Here is a 17,015-nt window from a genome sequence, read left to right as displayed (position 1 = left end):
TTTATGTGAAAGCACTTATCTGTTGTACCATTTGATTGTAAAATCTGAGTGTTTCTAGGCGTGGATTGAGAGGGCAGTAATTCAGCTCGGTAAGGATTGTATGTATTGGTTGAGGTCAGCCCTTGAATTGACCTCGTTTGTATAGGTGCCACTCCACCCGTTGAAGTGAGCAAGTTATAATGGTAATCCTTGTGCTAGTTAGCGAACCTCGATAACATATCTGTGTGGCATTTTTACTTTGATGCTTTCTAGGGCATGTGGCATTAAATAAATTGTTTTATTTAAATTCTGGTATATTTACTTTACTTGCACTAGATTGTCCTTAAGGTTATGAAAATACCGGCGTTAGAACATTCACTTATGTATTAAATTTAAAAATACCAATTCACCCGCCCTCTTGGGATCACGGTAATGCTAACAATTGGTATCAGAGCCACGTTGCATAGACTAGTTGTTGTTTTGCGAAAAAATCACGTATGACTCATAGCTCTGTGACCTCTTTCCCTAAGGGACCATCTTCCACACGACCTCCTATTTTTAGTAGTGTCAATTACACCTTATGGAAACAGAGGATGCACATCTACCTTCAAAATACTGATTTGAGGGTGTGGAGGATCATCTCTAAGGGAAACTATGTCCCAATGAAAACAGAGGGTGCAGCCAGGGTTCTTAAGACTAATGATGAGTATGATTATGATGATATGAAAGCTATTAGTCTTAATGCCATTTCCATGCATATTTTATACTGTTGTCTCGATGTAAATGAATTTAACAGAATTATGGCATGTTTTACTGCAAAAGAAAAATGGGATAAGTTAGAGGTCACTTATGAGGGTACTAGAGACGTGAAGGACAGTAGGATAGGTATGTTGACCAGTGAGTATGAGGCATTTAGGATGAATGTAGGTGAGTCCATTCAGAGCATATATACCAGATTCACACACATCATAAACTCACTGCATGCACTAGGAAATACCTATCCTATATATGAGATGATTAGGAAGATCCTTAAAGGCTTACCTCCTGTTTGGGAAGCCAAGGTGACTCATTTTGAGTTATGCTTCCAAGTGGAGAAGTGTCAAGTTGTATCAAGGATGAGTCCAGGATCGTATTTCACAGGGACCACAGAGTATCAAAGTATTTATGAAAGGTTAGTGAAATCCTGTTACTGCAAATGTGGTTTGAAAGTCTTTCTCGCCTTTTATGATTTTGAAAATTGGTAACAAAATGAGAGAAGCTTGAATAAACTATCAAAATGAGACTGGAATTTTATCAATTTTCCAAAAATGTAAATCTAAAAACGCAATCAAACTAAACAGACTAACTAAAACAATTTACCAAATACTTGGGTTATGGGTTCAATGTCTACTTGCTTCCACCGTTTACTCATTCCTTAGGCCTTACTCCTCTTCTTGTTAATCCAATCAAGGCATTAATAAGATGAAATTTTATTACTAAAGCTCGAGTATATTAGCCACAAGAAAATGGAAGAAAATAAAAACTCTCATGAAGCATCAACCGAATTTCATGTAAAAATTAGTTGATGAAAATCCTAAATTAAATCAAGGTTTTGATGTGCCTAACGTCAACAACAAAACAAGAAATAAGAGCCAGCGATTTATCAATGATGCCTTAAATTTTTTATTTCAACCAAATAAAAGTTTATCAATAATTTCTTAGGAGAACTAATAAACCATGGAAAGCAAACAATATTGACCCACAACCCGAGTTATCGAACTTAGCCACTCATGCTCACAATACCCAATTTTCGGGTCAAATTAATTCCACGGTAGCTTACTGCATCAATAAAACGAAAAACCATAAGAAAAATACAAACTTTGATAAAACCAAACCTAATCTAAATTGAGTTTCAAGAAAAAAATAAAAATAAATCTTGAACAAAAAAAACACAACTAATTTAATTTTCCAAAGGCAAAAACAACTTAACAATTATTTGAAATCTAAAATAAACCTTAATACTAATTTAACCATGTCCAAGTTTCAATACAAAAAAGTAAATAAATAAATAAATAAAAGAAAGAGATTGAAAAAGAGAGGGAGATAGAGAGAGCCAGGGGAGTTGCAGTTGGAGTGGTGCTTGGCTAGCTTGGCTGTGCTATAGAGGAGCTTCTGGGGTCTTCAAAGCTCTACTGCTACTGCTGGTATTGCTGCTGCTGGTGTGGGCTTCGTTTGGTACTGTGGAGGGGCTGGAGATGGAGCTTCGGTTGCTACAAAGGGAAGCCTCGAGCTTTGGCTGTTAGTAAGCTGTTAGAGAAGAGCCGCTGCTGTGGTGGCCGAGAAGTTGGTGCTATGCTATGGCCGCAAGGGGTCTGCTGGTAGCTGGTGCTTGGGATGCTGAGGGAGTTGGAGCTATTGGTGTTTTTCAGAGGATGAGGCAGTGTTGTGGCTGAAGCAGAGAATAGAGAAAAGAGAAAAAGAGAGCGAGAACAGAAGGACAGGAAGAAAACCAAGAAGAAAGAAAAGATAAAGAGAAAGGGAATTGGAAGAAGGGAGAAGAGGAGGAAAGCCCTTAGGCTGCCTAGGAAAGAAGGGGGAGAAGAAGAAGAATTTAAAAGAGATTGGGGAAGCCCTAGACTCGGTTTAACCAACCCGACCCGACAATTTGACCTGACTTGGCCTACATGGCCGGATCACATTTTTTTTCTCTGTTCACCACAATATTTGACCCTTCTGAAGCAAGTTATTCCCCAAACTAAAAACACAAAAGTTTTAGATAATCCTTTCCTCTTTCTTAAAAAATTTGAATCGCCTCAATTGAAGTTTGGACGGAAAATTTATGCACAAAATACGAACAGGTGTCGGTTTTGGTTCTCGGGACTTTTCCTGCAATAAAAAATTATCAAAAACTCTTAAATTGCACAAAAAAAGTCAATAATGATAATTTTGGCACTTTATTAAAATATTGGACAAATTTAGACATTTAATTAAAAATATACGCCGTAAAGACCGGGTTAAAGTGCCCAATTACGCAGTTTTCACGCGTAATCGCACCCCCAACTAACGTTTTGCTAGTCTCTAGCAAATGACATGAATGAATTTCAGGTAGTGCCTACAACTTCAAACTCTGATGAACATGAACACAAGCATACCGTTTCACATATGAGAATACCACTAAATTTCACATAGGCTTGATCATATTCAGTACACACAACTCCAAAGCACGTCACTCATGTAAGTTTCATCATTTATACATCATTTAAGAGCAACATACTCACATGAAGTTAATCAGTGGCACATTCAGAATTAATGTAGTCATATAAGTCCGAATATAAACAAGTAAACTCTCAAGGTTTGTGTGATGTGTGTGACTCAGTACACCTAGGATACCAGTGGACACCTATAGAACAATCACTTTGACTCGGCCTAACTAGTATACCCTCAAAAACACTCAAAAGGAATGGGTTCACTCGTCATATGTGAGGAGGAGTGTCATGATCAAATATCCCACATATTAAAAGGAACAAACACTAAGTATATGGAGTGGACTAGTCTGAAAAGGATCTAACCTATTTATGAGGTGTAGGATCCTTCACCCTAGCATCTTCTCACCTACTCACCACATCCAACCGAGACCACCCTAGATCAACCTATTTACAAACTTGTTGTGAATACATTTGAGACATTAACCGGTTAAAGAATCTTCATACGTGGAAAACATGTGTCGTGTCCTTGATTCTCTGTGATATGTATGTGGATCAAGCATCAGCGTTTCATCTGATGTGCATGTTTATTTCTTGTTCCTTCTTCTACTCATTCTTTATTTTCTATCTTTTCTTGAGCAATTAGGACAATCTTAACACTTCTTTTGTAATCTTAAAACAATCAATGGGAATTGAGCTCAAATAGGGGTCTATGAACTAAGTCAATCTCTAGGGGTGGCTCAGCCTTCACATCTTGAGTAGGCTACAAGACCTAGGTTTCTATCTCCCCACTATGTGTCACCTCTAGGATAGAAAATTAAAGACAGAGACTAGTGTACAAGGAATCATCCAGAAGAAAGAGAATTGAGTTCCATGAACTCTGATTTGATATTAACGCTCAAAAGGACGATACATAGCTCAAGGATATCTCACAAGGTGTCATAGTAGCTATGGGTGTTCTCTCAATGCTCACAGGAAACCCTAAGTGCAATGAATCACATGAGTGTGTATTCAGCCTCGTGAGATGTCATGTAAATACATAAAATTATATAGCCAAATTAATAGGAATGTACTACCAATCAATTATTCATGGAGTCATAAAATCATATAAAGAGAAACTACGCATAAATGACTCAAGTGTGTAGTTCTTAGGTTATATGCAAGTATGTGAAGGATACGAATCAATGTTAAGCATAGCATAATTCAATGTAATTCCTCACTACTCTTCCTTCCTTTCTTTCTTTCTTTCTTTTTGATTTTTGATGATTTTTTTTTTGTTTTTTTTGTTTTTGTTTTTTTAATATAAAACCCAGTACGTATATGTGCATAGTGTCACATGCAAATGCTCATCACCTCCCAACTAAAATGGAACATTGTCCTCAATGTGAAAGCATAGGGGAAATAGAAAAACTGTGCAAGGGAAAAGTGGGGCGTACCTGGGTGAAAAAATAATGGAAAAGGAAAACTGAATTAAAGGAAAATGTACCTATCAATAAACTAAAAATAAGATAGAATGAAACAAAATGAAAACAAATGAAAGAAAAACACCACAGTGTGTCTAGAGGAGGCTCGAGAGGAATTTCGTCTGGTGGGTGCAGATTTATAAATTGAACTAGCGAATCTCCAAATTTGAGTCGCCACAATGCATCAACTTTGTTATCTGCACAGAAGTTATGTATGAATAAATCAATACTTTCCACAATATCAGACAACACATTTTCAAATTGTCTTTCTTGTTTTAACAAGAAAGGATCCTTATCCAGTATAGTTTCCAGGAAATATAATTCTTTAAGAATCGGTCTTTGAGGAAAAGTTTTTAGAACAATTACCTTTGGTTCTTCAGAAGCATCAACATAAAAATTTGTACCTGGTTCCTTGAAAGTTAAACTCTCACCATTCTGCTCAACTTCTTCATCTAGTGCACCAGTCACCTTACCATAGCTGAGATTTGCTTCGGCATTGCAATCATTGACATTTGCTTCAATATAGGATGACGGTTCCATGATTGCAATCTGCACTTAAGTATCTGGCTGGGCTTGAAATTGGGATTCATCTATCTCCAAAGCATTCAATAATGTGTTCAACCTAGTCAATTTGGTGCTTGTCTCGATGATGGCTTGAGAAGTTTGAGAGTTGATTACATTTTGGCTTGCCATGAACTGTTGCAAGCTAACGGTTAGCTGCTGTATGGAATCTTCCATTTTCCTTCTTTGCATTGGAGGAGGCTGATTTGCAAAGTAAGAGGGTCCCGAGTCATGGCTAGATGCTGCATAAGGAATGTATTGACTTTGTCCCTGGGGAGATGGCTCCACTTGGTCATTCGTCCAACTAAAATTTGCATAAATTCTACAACCTGCATTGTAATTATCAAAATAAGGTTCATAAGAAATCTCAGAAACTATATACATCGGGTTAGACTGATCAAGAAAAACTTCCTTAAAAGCAGAAATAGTTGGACATGCATCAGTCGCATGCCCTAGATCCTCACATATGCTGCATTTTTTAGAAGATGATGGTAAAACATGCATTTCATTTACCTCCTTATGCTCAATTGAATCTAAACTTTTGGACATCAATGCAAGCCTTGCATTCAAATCATCAACTTCTTCCAATTGATACTTACATCGCCCACTAATACATTTTTGCTTTTTCAGATCTATTATACACATCAGAGACATCCCTAGATTGGGCGTTTTCAGCCAAATAATCAAAATAGTCAAAAGCTTCTTCAAGCTCTTTATTGAAAAACTCACCATTGCACATTGTTTCTACAAATTGCCTCATCTTTGGTTGCAACCCCTCATAGAAAAAATTGATGACCCTCCAATTCTCATACCCATGGTGAGGACATGCATTTAAGAGGTCTTTGAAACGTTCCCAGCACTGATAAAATGTTTCCACATCATTTTGGAAAAAATTCATGATTTGTCTTTTCAAAGCATTAGTTCTTTGCATGGGAAAAAATTTCTTTAAAAACTCAGTTTGTATTTCTTGCCAAGTCCCAATGGATCTTGGCCTTAAGGAATAAAACTAGGTTTTTGCCTTGTCTTTTAAAGAATAGGGAAACAATTTCAGTCTTATTACCTCCTTAGTGCATGTTCTATTCATGAATGTGGCACAAACTTCTTCAAACTCTTTAATATGCAAATATGGGTTTTCAGATTCAATGCCATGAAAATGAGGTAATAATGGAATCATCCCATGTTTAAAATTAAAAGCATTTGCATTCAAAGGTAGAATAATGCAGGATGGGGTATTGGTCCTAACAGGTTGCAAATATTCTCTGAGTGTCCTATTAAGGTTCTCCATATCATGAGGTTCATTCTCAGCCATGATGCTACGTGTATCAGATGGTGATTCAAGTGATTCAAGTGAAACATGTTCACTCGATGATGAGATGGATGAGTTTGTCTTGACTAGTCTAAATGTATTACCTTTAGCCCAACTAGTCATACAAACTCAGTATAAACGCAATAAAAGCAAATAGGTCAATGGAGAGGAAGTAGATATCACCCAGGCTGTGAAGACGTTCACAGCTCTATAATACCTCTCTGAAATATGAGAAACACTTCGATGACACTAATTGTCCGGCGGAAATGGTGTGGCCAAAAACTTATCATCATTTTGAAGTTATGATTCCAATGTAGAAGTGTCCAAGTTGTATCACAAAGGATGATTCCAGGATCGTATTCCACATGGGCGGGATTGTTTACCTTTTGTTCACCACCCGGATTTGATTATGACAAATACCCATTGTTCTAATATTGTTGAGTTTTTGTGCAGGAACTAAGAATGTTAAGATAAAGATGATGCACAAAGCAAGTACGCTCGAAGACCAAATTTTACATGTAATATACTTAATTGGTCTGTAATAGTAAGAAGGTATTTGGTTTGTAATAAGCTCACACACATCACATCTATGATCTACTACGTAAGCTAAAAAAAAACCATGAATGAAAAAGGACCTTAGCATGACCTTAGGGTGTACCCTTTGGTGTTCGGATTACTCTTAACTCGAGCGCTTTTTCGGGGGTCGTATTTTGTGGACAACAATATGCACCCTAGGACACTCAACTTTCATGCTACAACTGTTTGATATATTTTGGTGACTTGGGTGCAATTGCAAAAGTCAATGCTTGCGAAAAGGATAGATACACATGTACAATCTTGTACTCTTGCGGGTTCGATACCGACCCACACAGTTCTCTTTCCTCCTAGGTCTACCAAATCCAATCCTGGGTCAACATGTTGACCACGTTTTGGTCGATCGCGCCCTTCAAGTTCACTTTGACCTCGGCCAAACCGACCACCTAGGATTCAACAGTTCTGACCTCCTGGTCGACCGACCCACTTCGTGTACTCTCAACTACTGGTCGACCAGAGGGTCCTACCGGGACAATTCCCAGGCGGTTTTGGTCCGACCGACCAGGCAGTTCAAAAAGGCGCCCCAGTCGATCGAAAGAACACCTCAGAATTTGGGAACATCGCCACTTCCATCGACCGAAGAACCTCAGTCCAAAACAACTTCCCTGGCGTCGACCTACCCATCACATTTTTTGGCGTCGACTGAGACCTCTCGGGTTTCCTGATTTTTTTAACCGCGTTATATTTTTTAAACAGGAGTTAAATTGGTTAAAAAAGTCAATTAAACTTTTCAAACATCCTAATAGGTCCCACGGTATTTTTTCTCCCATGTAATATATATGAGTCTTTGAGAAAATTTCAAGGGTGATTTTAGCCCTTTGATTCGTGAGAATTCTCTTTTGACAAAAATAAAAACCTATACTACGCACTTCATTTTCTTACTTACCCCAAAACACTCGACTTGCCTTCATTGATTGCTCAACTTCTCTAGTAAAGTGGATTGAGTGTGTGTTTGGAAGGGTTTGCTCTCCTTGTTTTATTTGCTTGACACGACTTTATTTGAGAGCAAAACCTAAGGATTCTTAGGAGACTTTATTGATAAGTCTATCCTAAGAAGACTTTGTAAGATCTTCCAAGCTTGCATATTCATTGCAATATCCTGAGAAGATCGTATTGTATTTTGTTTGCAAAATCATTTCAAAATCACTTTCAAATATCTATTGCTTTTATCTTGAAATACACATTTGAACGAGATATTTTGTTCGTCTCGCTTATAAATCATTTGTTGGCCAAATAGTTATCAACGTTCGCATATGTCCTTTACACTGAATACAAGTTGAAATAATTCTTTTTGCAAACCGACATATATTGAATAAATCCCTTTTGGAGGCATCATAATGATTTGAGGGGCGAACCTGCTCAGTGAAATATGACTGTGTCCGGCTAGCATCTTTGTGTGAACTTATTTGCTGAATATCTTGTGATATAAAGATTGCTTTTTCACCTCACTTACGCATTACACTGATAGAAAATACTTTGAGAGTTGAACCATCTAGACCACATTGAGCTTACATATTGAATCATATTCTTGTGGGTATGTTTTATTGCACGCAATTGCTGGGTTCCAATCTCTGCTTTACAACAAAGCATAATACTGTAGCAGTCTGATTATATATTCACATTATTTTGTCTATCTAGGCACGGGCCTGAAGAGGAGCCTATCCCCTGGAATGTCCTGAATGTCGTAGACCCGGTTAGGAAAGCTAGGTGCCGTCGTCCTTTAAGGCGTGTAGGTTTAGGTCACCCCGGCTAATTTGGACCTGGTTAGATTTTTTTTTTTTGGAAGGGGGCAGCCCCTGTTGTTACAGTCTGACCATGGTTGTTAAACGATGCACCCGCTACTTCCCGCCCTTAATGATCTACTTAGTGAATCCTCCGAGCTGTGAGAGCTATAGGCGGGGGTTCTGTCGGCACATTTCTGGCCGAAACTCCGATAAACTATCGTGTTTTTGTTTATATTCTGCAGTTTATACTTAACCGCACAGTTGTATAGGTGAATGAATGTGTAATGACTTAATTTCCACATGATACTTTATACTTATCTACACATGGAAATTATATCTACTGACCTAGGAGGTTGTTTATTTACTGTTTGTTGGGATAATTAACCTAGGTGAAAAAGTTTTAGAATTCCTATTCACCCCCCTTCTTAAAAAAAATTTAAAAAAAACAACACCAATTCTAAAACCTGGACCACTGAGTATCACATTATTTGTGAAAAGGTTGTGAAATCCTGTTGCTGCAAAATGGGTTAAGTCTTTTTTTTGGCCTTTTATGATTTTGAAAGGTAAACAAAATGAAGAAGCTTAAATAACTATCAAAATGAACTCGAAATTTTTTATCATTTCCCCAATGTAAATCTAAAACGCAATCAAACTAAATAGACTAACTGAAAACAATTTAACCCCAATTACCGGTTACGGGTTCAATTCTGCTTGCGCCACAGACTTCCCCACCGTTACTCAGTCCCTAGGCCTATTCACTCCTCTTCTTGTTAATCCAATCAAGGCATTAATACATGAATTTTTATTACTAAAGATCGAGTAAATTACCCACCTCCAACGGAAGAAAATAACAACTCTCATTAAGCATCACTGAATGTTATGTAAAAATTAGTTGATGAAAATCTTAGTTAAATCAAGGTTTTGAATGTGTCCTAATGTCACAAAAAACAAGAAATAAGAGCCCCAGGGATTTACAACGAATGCCTTAAATTTTCAATTTTAACCAAAAAAAGTTTATCAATAATTGCTTAGAGAACTTACTAACCATGGAAAGTCAATACGACATTGAGCCCACAACCCGAGTTACCGTCATTCTTAACCCTCAACTCACAATCCAGGCAATTTTCGGGGTCAAATTAATGCCACGGTGGCTTCCTGCATCCCTAAGTCTCTGAAAAACACTAAGAAAAATACACACTGTTGATAAAACGACTAAGCTTAATTTGAGTTTTCAATAAAAAATAAACATACATCATTGAACCAAAAAACACAACTATTTTAATTTTCCAAAGCAAAAACATAATAACAATATGTAAAATCTAATAAATAACCTAACATACTAATTTTACAACCATTTCCAAGTTCATACAAAAAAGTAATATAAAATAATAAATAAAGAAAAAGATATTAATAGACGAGATAGACACAGTACCGATGGGAGTTTTGCAGTTTGACAAGGTGTGTGCGTCGTCTAACCCTGGTCTGATGCTACACTGTCGGAGCTATCTGGGGGTCTTCAAAGCTCTGGCTGCTGACGCTGCATGGTATTGCTATCCTATTAGAGCTGGTGTGGGCTTGCGCTATTTAACTATGGACGGGCTGGAGAGGAGCTTCAGTTGCTGCATGAGGGAAGCCTTGACTTTGGCTGCTAGTAAGCTTTGGAGACACCGCTACTGTGCACGTGGCCTACGTAAGTTGTTGCTCTCATGTGCTGTTGGGCCGCAAGGGGTCTGCTGGTGGCTAGTGGCTCCGATTGCTGAGGAGTTGGAGCTGCTGGTTTTTTTCAGAGGATAGGTTAGTTGTTTGTTGTGGAGTAGAGAATAAATGAAAAGAGAAAAAGAGAGCAAGAAACAATGGATAGGACAGTACACCTCAGAAGTAGGAAAAGATCAAGAAGAACAAGGAATTGGGAAGAAGGGAGAAGAGGAGGAAAGCCCTCAGGCTACCTAGGAAAGAAGGGGGAGAAGAAGAAGAATTTAAAAGAGATTGGAGGAAGCCCTAGACCCGGTTTAGGCAACCCGACTCGACAACTTGACTTGACTTGGCCTGCATGGCCGGGTCACATTTTGTCTCTTTGTTCACCGCAATATTTGACCCTTATGAGGCCAGTTTTTCACAAAACTCAAAACACAAAAGTTGTAGATAATTCTTTCCTCTTTCTTTAAAAATTTGAATCACCTTGATCAGAGTTTCGACAGAAACGTTATGCACGAAATACGAACAAGTGTCGGTTTTGGTTCTTGGGACTTTTCCTGCGATAAAATATTATCAAAAACTGGTAAATTGCACAATAAAACTCAAGAATGATAATTTCGGCACTTTGTTAAAATATTGGACAAATTTGGACATTTAATTAAAAATATACGCCGTAAAGACCAGGTTAAAGTGCTTAATTACGCAGTTTTCACGCGTAATCACAAGGCTACGATCATTGTTTGAGGTAGAGATCACATCACGGCCATGACAATATGACTGAATTGTAGGTTCCATGGTCCCACATATGACTTTAGCATAACGAGAGAGTTAATGAACATATAGGGCTAAGAATTTTACTTACATTGAAGTCCCCACTAACACATCTATGACTGCAGTGATACTGACACTAATGATGAAATGGCTATGCGACTAGAAAATTTGGCATATGTTTTTCTAGGAAGAAACAGGACCCTTAAAAAAATAGAGAGTCTACTAATGAAAAGGGAGCAAGTGTCCAGCAAAAGAAAATAATAATTAGCTGCTCCTAAGGCTATAATTGCAATAAGGTGGGACTACATTAATTAACCTGACTGGCCCCCGCAGAATAAGGATTCTAATATAAAGAAGCAAGGCCCATGAAGGCCGAGACTTCATGGTGACAAAGCTCATTAGCAGCGACTCAGAATCAGATCACACAGCGACTCAAGGTCTCTAATCTGTGCTAGAAATGGACACCGAGGATTTAACAGCACTCGTGCGTCTAGTTTCATTGTCTTCATACTGCTCAATGCAATGAATTGTGATTTTGATTGCGTGCCTACAGTTAGAGCAATTATAGTTTGAATATATTTGTGTTTCTAAATTGTTAGGCACTCTCAATGACCACACAGAAATATGATTTGAAAAGAAATGTAAAATTGGTCGAAGTTGCTTTAATATGGCGCAAAAAAGGCTCTCATACCTTAATTTTAAAAGAAAAGATGCCACTATTGTTCTTGAGTTTGAAAGGAAAATTGGTGCATATGCTCCAAAATAAGTTGTATCACCAGGGCAAGAGCATGGTGGGAAAATCACTTGGTGCCCAAAGAAACCCTTAAGTAAAACGGGTCCCTGTTGTAGGGTGTCAAACAATGTTGGTGACGACTAGACGTTACTGGATGACACACGTTGACACCGAAGAGTCAAAAGCGCAGATTCCGCCGAACGAGCTATAAGGGTAGCGAGAAAGAAGGTTTTAAGTGTGGTAGTAAACAAAGTGTGGGGCACAGTCAGGTTGATGGTGCCACTTAGGAATAAGCATGCTAGAATGTAAGGACATAAGGGTGAGTTCAGGGAGATCCTACTACTACCCCCAGGGGACCCCAACACAGTTGGGGGGACCAAGCATCAGTTACATTCTAGCGTCAGGTGGCAGGTATGCGGCCGAAGGAGCGTCCTGCTTCCCGGGAGGCCCGGTGGTACACGACTGGAATAGGTGTGGGGCGTGCTCACGGCACAATGACTGGAACAAGGGAAAAGTCACTTCATTGTTCCCCGTATGGCGTCTAATGTGAATTTGGTGACAATTGCCAAGGACGTATCATCGGGGAGGAAGGTGGGCCGGACGTAGTGCTTCTCGTTCCTATTGACAATGTTCTATTGGTTGATGGGGGAAGCATAATCTACGTAGCAGAAGTCAATATGTGTAACATAGGATCACTAAAGATCCTTGTGAAAAGGACAATAAATCGCATAGTAAGAAGAATAGACGAGATCACAAGTGCTTTTCTTAACTAGAAGCTCTCCGCCATAAAAGGTCACTATACTACTACGCCCTTAAATAACGTACCTTCACACGTCCACTGTTCTTTTTTCTGCTTAAACTAAGCTAGTGGGCTTTATGGCACAGAGGTAGTGAAGGCATGCTAGCCTGGGTGAACTTGTTGTCTTGTGGTCCGAAACTTGGTAAAAAGACAGTGTTAAGGCTTGCCTAAAATGGGTCTTTGTAACGAGATAAAATTTGTGATGCTGTATAAATTGGGCAAGCCAACCAAATCTAGTTCTTAAGAAAAAGGTAAATGTCTATAGCTACTACTGACCTTTCGAGACTATGCTTCACCTAATTTTTGTTTTTGACCCAATTTTGTGCCAAGAAGTCCTTTGTGGTAAATCTTATACTTTTGTAATCGTGGATGCCTTCCTATAGATTCAAATGGTTGTTGTTTCCCCCCCCCCCTCGTGCCTATAAAAATAAATATTGTGCCCTTTCACTAAACTTTGTAGGAGAATCCATAATGTAAAAAGGGAGATAAAGAACTCACATAAGAAGTGATAGAGGCACAGAAGTTCAAAAATGAAGGCAAGAGAGAATACTGTGACTTAGAGGTCAGATCCCATAACTTCTCTGCACCTAGGAACACCTCAACAAATCGGTGTATTAGAAAGAACTGAAAGTTCACCTCTGCATCACAAAATGGCCGTAAACTATGCTACTTAGCATAGCTTGCCAATAAATAATTTTTGGGCCGAGGCCATTAATACTGCCTGCCCATGTATGAAGAGGGTTGAGGATTAGAGCATTCAATTAATAAACACTCCTTACTGAACCGTCGGAACAACCGTAAGCCTAAGCTTTCCTATTTTCAATGTTTACTGGTTGAAATGCTTTGTGGTGCTTAGGATAATGAACACATTAGAAAATTTTGACTTCTAAATCCGATGATGGCAATTTTCCGAGTCAGCGTATGCACGCAATAGCAAACAATATAGCGGTTTTCACACTACAACTAACTTGCGACAGTAATTGACAAACCTATTTAGGTTTGTGTTTGATGAATCGAATCCTTTCCAATTAAATGGAACAGATGAAGATGAATATTGGAGATCATAGAAAATGCTCTGGAAAAAAATGGCCTATTGAAAACAATGCAAGTGAAAATCGGCAAGCAAATTGACGAAAATCACCTGAAGATAATTACCGAATGACAAATTAGGAAGGGCCAGAGATTTGAAATGTCATAGAAATCATCCTATATTAATCAAATTCATAGTCGTGAACCATCCCGTGGAGTGCCACAAATTCCCCTTAAGAATTATACGGTAGATCAACTTCGCGTTTCTTATCTCACACGAAGAACCTAAAAATAGAAAGAAGTTTATAGAGGAATGATCTTGGGTGCGATGTCCATGCAAGAAGGACTTAATAAATTCATTTTGAAAGAAGTAAATTGGACTCCAGTTCCGAGCCTATTGAGCATACCACATCGAAACTAAACTTGGTATACAGAAATAAGAAGAAAGATGAGAATGGGGTAAGTAACTAGATAAGGCTAGATTCTTGCCAAGGAATTATAACCAGCAGCGAAGGATTTACTGATGACAAAACATAGTCCTGTTGTCACTAAGTGTATGAAGCATCTGTATTGCGCTGCTTTTGCCACCTTTTAAAAATTTTTTCAAATTCGTTTCAATGCAGACTGTTAAAAGTGTATTTCCTAAATGGATTTAATTAATCAGAAGAAGTATATATATAGTGTAACACGGACCACCCGATTTTAAAATCATAAACATCCAGATCCTGTTTTTACCGATGGTCTAAGACCTTGTATGGCTTGAAACGCGAGCGCCTAGAGCTTGGTTATGAGAGGTTTATGTGGATTTGTCTGTTCTACTAGAAAAATTGGGTATCAACCCGTGCAAGATTGACACTACACTCTTACAATCCAGTCTAAACTCGTGATGATTATGGCTCCTTGTTAAATATTGGTGATGAATCATTTTTGGAGCACAATGATGAGTTGTGTAATGAATTTGCCGAATGCAATGCAAAATGGAGTTTTGAAATGAAGCATGATGTGGGAGAGCTTGTAGTTTCTTCTTAGGGCTACAGATCGGAAACACGCTAAAAATGGAACTTTCATATGCCATCTAAATATATCAGGGACGTGCAAAAGAAATTTAATATGAAAGATTTAAACTTCTTGGTATAACTCCGATGAAATTCTGCTTTAATGCTTGATAAAGATGAGCAACAAAAAACGGATCCCTGTTGACTAAAACTCTAATCTTTGCATGAGTGGGAAGTTCTCTTATATTTCAATTTCACTGCGAGTAGGCTTGACATTAGGGTTGGTTGTGTATTGTGTTGCTAGGTTTTGCAGCTGTCCCCTAAGGAATCATCACTGAAAACTGTCAAACGAATCCTTAGTGTAATCTAGTGGGACTCATAGATTTAGGCTTGTGGTACCCGAAGCATACTACTTTTTGAGATTGTTAGTTATACCGACCTGACTTGCTGGTAGTCAGGCTGATAAGAAACAGTACTATTCGCACCTGTCATTACTTATGACAATCTCAATTGTTTCTTCGGTTCTCCTAAGACACAAAACTTAGTCGCCGTTATCCACGATCGAGCATAATACCAGAATTACGGCGGAGAAGTGTGTGTGGCCCACAAACTTTATACGATAAACAGCAACTTGTAGATTTTCGGAATTGTACTAATGAAACAATCCCGATTAAATTGAGAATAATAGTGGGCAATCACACATGTCCTAAAAATTCTATCTCCACATTCCGAACTAACCCTGACAGGATTAGACAATCATTTCCGTCGTGATCAATGTGCAAAGGTAGACTGTATGCATTGAGTTCATATGCACAAATTGAAGAGTGGGTGGACATATTCCCTAAACCACTTCTAAGAGGATTCATCCAAATTAGACTGAGTTAGGTCTAATGCACAGTAGAGAGCTTCTTGATGTAATGCACGAGTTTGCATAATATTGTAAGGGGAGCCCTCAATGAAATGTAACAAGCTTAGCAACAAGTTCATTAGGGACACCATGGTTTACTTGCCTTAGGACCTTTGGTGAATATGACTTATTGATTGTGTGCATGCAGATCTATATCTACAACATGATCCTACTTGGTGCGTGTAAGTGCATATTGCTCACTACCCACGTCGTATTCACAGCCCTTTGTCCACTGACATGATGGGATTTGATTTTATACATCTAGGATTGGTTGGATCTAGGCTAATTGTTTGAGTAGTTGTGGGATAAACTGTTCGGAAATATTACACTCAAGTCTAGGTTTACCAATCATCCAAACATACTGATTTTTGGAAAGTCCGATTACAAACGACACTCTGGCAAAATTTTTTCTAATCTTTCCAAAACAGGTTCTCATGTATAAATGTAACATATCCATTTCCTAGAGTGTTCATTTGTTAAAACAACCCTTTTTTCTATTTCGCCAAAAGGGGGGGAGACTGGCGAGAGGCAAAGTAATAATAGGTACATATATATTTGCTAAAATAAATTGGATGCATATCACAAATAGGGGGAGCCGTCTTAGGCTATACCATAATTTTTGCATGATGTATTTTTTCATCATCAAAAGGGGAGAATGTGTTACCTTATAGTTTTGGCACGCCATAGATTTTGGGATAAAACCAATACTGATATTTAGACTGATGATTGACATGTGACTTTGCAGTGTTCAATTATATTCAGGAAGGACACTTAGAAACAAGAATACTGTAAGATTTGTATTTTTGGTAATTGAAATTCATATCTATCGTCCGTAATAAGATGGTATGTAATGTAAATTAGTTGCTTGTGGATCGTATGCTACCACCTGTACATTCACGCACACAGATATGTGTAGCTCACGAGAAGACCAGTACAACTGACCCCTAAGGCTCCAACAGCTTTCACAAATATAGCATAAAATAGATTCAGCATGTCATACATTACATGCTTCAAATAGAAAAAATCTAAGCACAGTTAGAGCGCTCTATGGCGATCCGAGCACCTTTCAGGAGGTACAAAAACTCCCTTGGGGCGTATGAACCTTAGACAAGGTTAAAAAGTTGCCAGCCCTCCGGTGACCTAACCAATGAATGCTGTATCTGCTCCGATGCCCCAACCATTGGGAAAAAAAATGTGTCACCAACTCAGGCAACCGTAATTTCAGTATCAAAGCAATCCTTGACACGCGTTCAGAACACAAAATGTTCGTGCAACTC

The sequence above is a fragment of the Malania oleifera genome, chromosome 8, assembly GCF_029873635.1.
Source record: "Malania oleifera isolate guangnan ecotype guangnan chromosome 8, ASM2987363v1, whole genome shotgun sequence".
NCBI classification, from domain to species: domain Eukaryota; kingdom Viridiplantae; phylum Streptophyta; class Magnoliopsida; order Santalales; family Ximeniaceae; genus Malania; species Malania oleifera.
Note: the sequence above shows the minus strand (reverse complement) of the source record.